The sequence below is a fragment of the Pinus tabuliformis genome, chromosome 2_1 (assembly GCF_031772625.1).
Source record: "Pinus tabuliformis cultivar Carrire ecotype Pingquan chromosome 2_1, CPIR1, whole genome shotgun sequence".
NCBI lineage: Eukaryota > Viridiplantae > Streptophyta > Pinopsida > Pinales > Pinaceae > Pinus > Pinus tabuliformis.
In genome coordinates this window covers 562,029,574-562,038,309 of record NC_142299.1, presented here as the reverse complement: position 1 = coordinate 562,038,309, position 8,736 = coordinate 562,029,574, and positions in this window count along the sequence as shown.

Sequence of the window (8,736 nt, the reverse complement as noted above, 5' to 3'; positions counted from 1 at the left end):
AATATAGAATATACATCAGATTAATACACGAACCCGACGAGTAGGCGGGCGGGCGCACCTCGTGCTCGACCTCGCTTCCGCCTTAACCGAATACCAAGTGCAAACTGGTAACAGATCCGGAGTTCACCCTCACGGTTACCCCGACCTGGCATTGGGAGGGCGGGCACATCGTGCACGACCCGGACCCGACTCCAACCCGGTCGCCAATACTACAACCGCGGCACCGGGCGCCCTACCGGTAACCAATACCCAAACCTGTTCGCCTTCGCCCGGCTCGGCGGGCTCATCCGCAACCTCCTTGATCGTCTGCACCTTCCTCTGAAATGCGCACTGTTCCTTGTGCCTTTGAGAGCGATATAAGACCGATCGATTGATGTCCAAATGATTCGTAGCCTGCCCATGTTTATATGCTCTCATCTATGCGTTTCTCCATTCGGGCCGACACACCATCATATTGATGAACACCCCTTTTGCCCATGTTTTACATGTCGACTTGGGTTATTCATCGTTCAGCCTCCACCGCATATAAATACACTTCGCACGCTCATAACTATACATATTCTGCGTGCTCCATATGCGATGGCGACTTGATACTTAGTTTATTTTTGTGAGGAGGCGGGGCGCGCGCCTGGGCAGAGCCGCAGGTCGCTACAGAAACGAACCGACAATGGAGAGTGGGGCAAACGAGCTGCACGAACATCCAAAAAGCCAACCTCGGGTCACAACTTAGCATTTTTGATACAGCCCTCGCCCGAACGACCCGCCCGAACAAGTTCAGACGGGCGCCCTCAAATGACCCGCCCGAACGACCCACCCGAACGACCCACCCGAACGAGTTCAGACGAGCGCCCTCAAACGACCCGCCCGAACGACCCACCCGAACGACTCGCCCGAACGAGTTCACATGGGCACCCTCAAACGACCCGCCTGAACGACCCGCCCGAATGAGTTCAGACGAGCGCCCTCAAATGACCCACCCGAACGACCCACCCGAACGACCCGCCCGAACGAGTTCACACGGGCGCCCTCAAACGACCCGCCCGAACGACCCACCCGAACGACCTGCCTGAACGACCCACCCGAATGACCCGCCCAAACGATTTCACACAGGCGCCCTCAAACGACCCACCCAAATGACCCACCTGAACGACTCGCCCGAACGAGTTCACACGGGCGCCCTCAAATGACCCGCCCAAACGATTTTTCATGGGCGCCCGAATGACCGAAACGAACCGACAAGGGAGAGCCGGGCAAACGAGCTGCACGAACATGCACAAAGCCAACCTCGGGTCACAACTTAGCATTTTTGATATGGCCCTCGCTCGAACGACCCGCCCGAACGAGTTCACACGGGCGCCCTCAAACGACCCGCCAGAACGACCCACCCGAACGACTCGCCCGAACGAGTTCACATAGGCGCCCTCAAATGACCCGCCCGAACGAGTTCACACGGGTGCCCTCAAACGACCCGCCTGAACGACCCACCCGAACGACCCGCCTGAACGACCCACCCGAACGACCCGCCCGAACGAGTTCACACGGGCGCCCTCAAACGACCCGCCCGAACGATTTTGCATGGGCGCCCGAACGACCCAAATGAACCGACAAGGGAGAGCCGGGAAAACGAGCTGCACGAATGTGCACAAAGCCAACCTCGGGTCACAACTTAGCATTTTTGATACGGCCCTCGCCCGAACAACCCGCCCGAACGAGTTCACATGGGCACCCTCAAACGACCCGCCCGAACGATTTTGCATGGGCGCCCGAACGACCGAAACGAAGCGACAAGGGAGAGCCGGGCAAACGAGCTGCACGAACGTGCACAAAGCCAACCTCGGGTCACAACTTAGCATTTTTGATACGGCCCTCGCCCGAACGACCCGCCTGAACAAGTTCACACGGGCGCCCTCAAACGACCCGCCCGAACGACCCACCCTAACGACCCGCCCGAACGACCCACCCGAACGACCCGCCCGAACGAGTTCACATGGGCGCCCTCAAATGACCCGCCCGAACGACCCACCCGAACGACCCGCCCGAACGAGTTCACACGGGTGCCCTCAAATGACCCGCCCGAACGATTTTTCATGGGCACCCGAACGACCGAAACGAATCGACAAGGTAGAGCCGGGAAAACGAGCTGCACGAACATGCACAAAGCCAACCTCGGGTCACAACTTAGCATTTTTGATACGGCCCTCGCCCGAACGACCCGCCCGAACGAGTTCACACGGGCGCCCTCAAACGACCCGCCCGAACGACCCACCCGAACGACCCGCCCGAACGAGTTCACACGGGCGCCCTCAAACGACCCGCTCGAACGACCCACCCGAACGACCCACCCGAACGAGTTCACACGGCAAACGAGCCGCACGAACGAGTTTACATGGGCTCTGACACACGACCAAAACGATGTCACAAGGGAGATTTGAGAAAACAGGCGTCACGATCGTGCACGAGGCCCACCCCCCTTCACAACTTCGCATTTTTTATATGGCCACGTGTGCCCTGGGTGCCCTCACACGACACGACATGACACGACCCGACCCGTTTGCACGGGCACCCACACACGACACGTCTCGACCCACCCGAACAAAATTTGGGGTTTCCATGGGCGCACGACCCGAACGAAATTTTGGGGTTTCCGTGGGTGCACGACCCGAACGAAGGCATGAGGGAGCATCAGGAAAATGGGCCACACGAACCTGCAAAAGACACACGGGCGGTCACGACTTAGCATTTTTGGCACGCCCACGTGTGCACGAGCCCCACACACGACACGACACGGCCTGACCGGCCTTGTGTGAGCTGACCCGACCCGCCCGAATTCGTTTGCACGGGCACCCACACACGACACGACACGACCCGACCCGAACAAAATTTGGGGTTTCCTTGTATGCACAACCCGAACGAAATTTGGGGTTTCCATGGGTGTGCGACCCGAACGAAGGCACAAGGCAACGTCGGGAAAATGGGCCGCACGAACGTGTAGAAGGCACACGGGGGGTCATGACTTAGCATTTTTGGCACTGCCACGTGTGCCCGAGCACCCACGCACGGCACGACCCGACCCGCCCGAACGAAGGCACGATGGAGCGTCGGGCAAACGGGTCGCGCGAATGTGCAGGAGGCACACGGGTGGTCACACCCTAACATTTTTTGCACGACCACATGTTCCCGAGCACCCACACGCGGCACGACACGACCCGACCCCACTTGACTCGCTCGAACGCGTTTGCACGGGCACCCACACACGACACGACCCAACCCGCCCGAACGGAATTTGGGGTTTCCATGTGTGCACGCCCCGAACGAAATTTGGGGTTTCCATGGGTGCACGACCCGAACGAAGGCCCGAGGGAGCGTCGGGCAAACGGGCCGCACGAATGTGCAGAAGGCACACGGGCGGTGATTTGGCACGGCCACGTGTGCCGGGGCACCCACACACGGCATAGCACGACACGACCCGCCCTGGGCGAGCCAACCCGAATCGCCCGAACAAAATTTCGGGTTTCCATGGGTGTACGACCCGAACAAACAAGGCACATGGGCGGTCATGACTTGGCATTTTCGGCACGCCCACGTGTGCCCGCACACCCCACACACGACATGGCACGGGATGACCCGGCCCGCCCGAAGGAAATTTGGGGTTTGAACGGGCGCACGACCCGAACGAAGGCACGAGGGTAGGAATATCTTTGAATCTAATACATAAATATACCTGGGGTAACATGCCCTTAATATCTTCAACATTTTCTTTTGACTCTTTATAACACTTTAACATGTGCTAGGCCTATTTCAATGAGCAAGAAACTCAATGACAAATATATATATATATATATATATATATATATATATATATATATGTATGTATATATATATATATATATATGTATGTATATATATATATATGTATGTATATATATATATATATATATGTATGTATATATATATATATATGTATGTATATATATATATATATATATATATATATGTATGTATATATATATATATATATGTATGTATATATATATATATGTATGTATATATATATATTTATATATTTATTTTTTTCTTGAATAAATACAAATATCAAAAGTACATTTATGAAGACCGAACCGAGTTACACTTTCTACAACACCCCCTCTCAACTAGGGAGGTATTCGTAAATCATTACAAGGTGTTTGGCTATTTTTCAATCTTGATTAATTCACATAAGAGAAACTGGATTGGAAACCCATCTGTTAAAGCATCATATTAGCCAACATTGTTCATAGCAAGGCCTTGACTAACAGCTTTATCTCTCATAATACCAGAGCACAATGTTGGCGAGGCCAATGGCTTATAAACACCTTGGTCATTGTCTCTAAAGGTACATACCCACCCAGGTGTTCCCTGAGTATGACCTTCCAGGACAATTCTTGTCTTGGGTTCCCATCCCTCAAAGAATATCGCTCCTCTTGCCTACTCTTGTCTTGGGTGCCCTACACATCCTCAAAGAGCATCAGATGCCAAATGATTGCCCAATCCTCCCGTTATTTCTTGCCAAGTGAAGACAAGAATGTTGTGTCTATCTCTTCCCCTTGATTGGGGAAGACATGCCCAAGTTTCCTCTGACAAGGAACTTGCCCAAGCTCCTTTGTATTTGGGAACTTGTTAGAACTCCCTCTTAGCTAGGGACTTGTCCATTCATCAACAACGTCTTCTTCGTGGGTCCTTCAGTCGCTTGATCTCCTTCTTTCCTTCGATGTCATGAAGTCTTTGTTTGAACTTCTTCTTGGCAGGGTACCGGCCATCGATCACTTTCCCCCCTGGTTTGTCATGTCATTGCTCCCTTCGTCGAAAGTGGCCTTTTTGATATATATCAGGGCCTTCTTATCATCTAGCTACTCCTTTGTCACCTTGTCTATCCTTCATAACACTTATCACATGGATGCTTAGTTGTACTCGCTTGTTCCCGTACTTTGATTTAGTGGCCCTTCATGTCTTCATCGTCAAATTGCTCTTCATCCTGACATATTTGTAGAGTTGAATCGGTTATCTGCACCTTACTATCTCCAAGGCCTTCGTAGGTGTCAAGGGTCCTTTATCTTTTTCTTCCTTTGTCAGAGTTGTCGTACCTTCTTTCGAGAGATGTTGAGGAATCTTGTCAAATAGTTATTCTTTGTGACCGCGATGTTCTTCATTTGCTTCTTATTGGATTGATTGGTCAACCACCTTATACTCCTTATGAGAGCACTTCTTCATGTTGACCTTTACTCCACTGTAGCACATGCCTCCGAGCATGTCGTTGGCGAAAGAGATCCTTTTATTCTTGATCGTGATTCTAGAACTTTTCCCATGACCCAATCAATATATATGGCGACATGACTTAAACTTTGATGCATACATACCTCACCTTGATTATGCTTTTATCATCGTGGCTTTATTTGATAGTTCTCCTCAATTGGTGTAGCCTTTCTTGCTTCATCTGCTCTCACCTCTATATCATCCTCTCTTGAATCCCATAAATGGGACCCCCAATGAGACCTCTACCCCCTTTGAAAGAAGACTTTAAGCAAAGAGGTTGACTTAGTCCTAGGAGGATCTTCCTTCTTTTGCTTCTTGTCGTCTTCTTTCACTTCTTGAGTTACATGAGCTTCTTCCCTTTTTCTCTTGTTGTTGTTGTCCTTCTTAAGTTTAGGAAAATCCCTTTTGTAGCGTCCATACTCTTGGCATCCAAACCGTTCGACTTTGGACATGTAGTGGCCCCAACCAATTTGTTACTTTCCTTGCAAAAAGACACTGAGGTATACTCAGAAGGGGACATATACTTACTTGATAGAGTTTGAGATGTAGTGAACTTGCTTTCTTCTTGAAGACTTGATGGCTTGCCTTCCTTAGATCTTGATGTTGTTCAAGTTGCTTTCTTCAAATGGACTTGCTTGATGACTTGACTCGTAGTGCCTTTCATTCTTCAAGATGGTGTAGCTTGATGTAGGTCCCTCTTTGATTTGTTCTTCTTGTAGGTGCCTTTATACAAGGCATTTCTTCTTGCTTTGTAGTCTTCCATGAGGAATGATAGATGGTAGACCTTCTTGTCCTTGATGTGATTGAGACTTCTTGGCTTGACGCTTCAACCTTGCGGATGTTCTTGAGATTCCCTTTCCTTGATGTGTCACCTTAGCTCCGATACCGCGTTGAAGAATCTGGGGCAATGGGGTATAGCGGGATTCTTCTAGACTTGATAACAATTTGTGAAGCTCTTTTGCAATTTATCGTGTTATCTTAATCTTCTTCTCTTCTTATTAATGCATGTGTGTTTACTTTCATCAAACTGGTGCCAAAAACATAAGAACAAGAACACAAGATGTTGGCTCTCTGCCAGGGAAAAACCTCTCTCTCTCTCTCTCAGAGAGGAAAACCCTTTCGTAAATTTCCCTCATTGAAGCTTCTTATTGGTCATTGCGAAGCCCTAGACCCTTGACAATAATATCCCCCAAGCACAAGTCGAGTCCTTCCTCCTCTCTGCACTTTGTTTCTTCGGCGCTTCGTTCCCTGGCACTCTATCCTTCTTTCAACTTTTGATAGTCCATGGTGGACTAGCTCTAGAAGAGACTCCAACCTTTGATCCTTAGCGAGGTCCTTTACCTATGAAGAAACCTTCATTCTCTTGACCAACCGAGTGTTTTTCTTGATGTGAGGTTGCAGGCTCGATGTACACCAAGTTTACTGCACATGGGGCGATTTCCATCGCGACGAGACATGGAAACCCCAAATTTCCCGCACTTGGGATGGTTTCGACAAGGCGGGACATGGAATCCCCGGGTACCCCGCAATTTGGCGACCTTTGTCAAGGGGGGACCGCGAGACCCCATGTCACGCTCCTATCCTAGTGGTAGTATTTCAACCACGCATAAGCAGGTGCGGCACCGCCGTACTTTTTCCTTTTACCAATACTTGAGTACACGGTCTGCGCCTACTTCAACACTCGATCAATTTTCCAGTAAGTGTTCTTAACAATGCAGCGAAAATAACTTACCATAAATTTATCTTCTTCAATTATTCTTTCAACCTGTCGTGTCGTGTGGTCGTGCTGCACTGGCCCGCGGCCTGCACGACACAACTCCACACCTGAATTGCGAACCTGTCTGCCCGAATTTCCCTTCCGCGGAGCCCAAACTCTGCCCGTCGGTGTGGTCCATAGTGAGGGCGCATGGGCCGCATGCAGTGCGGCCTGCCTGCCCGGACGGTAACCCGCCCCGCTCTGCCTGTCCGCGCTACCAAGCCCGACCCGCCCTCTGTAATTCGCCCGCTGGTGCGGCCCTCTTACCTGCGTCCTTCTCTTCCTTCCATTTTCGCCCAACTCCTTCCTTCGCACTTGTTCTGCGATGTGGAAGTCTGAGTTCGATGTCCCTTCGTCGAACGCCATCCTCCTTACTTATACGCATCCTTTCGCCCAAGGGTCGTGTCTCTCGAGGATAACAAGGGTCGGCTCCATCAACATGCATGCCCGGCTGACCTGCCACATAACCTCGACACGCCCCATTCCAACGAACCACCGTGTCCCTTCGTGTGCACCGTCGCACCCATGGGTCGGCTCCAACACCTCGCCGATTACACCCGTCGCCACACGTCGCACACCTGCCCGCATCCTGACTCGTCTGCACGTGGTCACCTCTTTCATCTGGGCACGCAACAAGGGTTGCCCGCGCGCCTTCCGTCGGTGGCTCGCCCATCGTGCAGGTATCAAGGGGCGTGCGCCATCCCCAACACGGTGCGAGCGACATGGGAACCCCGCGTGTCACGCCCCCAGGCCTACAGTACTCTTTCAGCCGTACTTGGCGAGGTGCGGCGCCACCGAACACTTTATTTTCACGAATACTTATGTTCATGGACTATGCCTAACCATTAGTCTACTTATTTTGTTTTTCGCCACCAAGTATTATTATGTTTCCTTTATGCCAATGAACACCCATACGCATAGGAAATTATCATCAACAATTATACATGAAGAACACAATTGCACAGTGTAAAGGGAGGGGCAACTCCCTGAACAATGAGTCTGAATACAATATATTATTCAACTCTACAATGTTTACGGGGCTTTACAAGTATACTTGGGAAACACCAAGTTTCATACTTAGCCAATTTTACAAATAGGCAACACCTCTGTGTGCCAACCGAGTTCCTTGCCCGAGCTGGGCGGGCACGCCCTCACACGAGCTGCAAACCGTACGCATCGACCGAACCTCGTTTACCGCTGCACGACAGGTGGGTGACCTCACCTGAGTCACCCAACGTTTCCTGTTGCACGACGGGCGGGCGACTTACCCGAGTCACCCGAGACACCTCCGCATTTCTTCTTCCACGACAGGCGGGCAACCTACCCGAGACACCCCGTGTCACACCGAACGGCGGGTGCCTTCCTTACCCGCGCCCTCACCTGATAACCGAAACCTGTGCGTATCGTGTGTGCTTGCCCAAGAGCGGGTGCATATATGCCCGCGCCTCTTTTGCGACCTGCTCCACTACTTCGCACTTTTTTCTTGATCACTGAATGCTCATGTTTGAATGTCCATCTTCGAATGAATGCCAAATTCTCCAATGCCTTGCCATATTTATACGAGCGGTTGGGCGAGTCGCTGCCCAGGCCGACTCGACCACCGCGTGCCAAAACACCCTTACACGTCGCAAACTTGCCATCCGATTGCTGGTCGGCAAACAATCCTTCGTTCAAGTCGCCCCAACATGTGA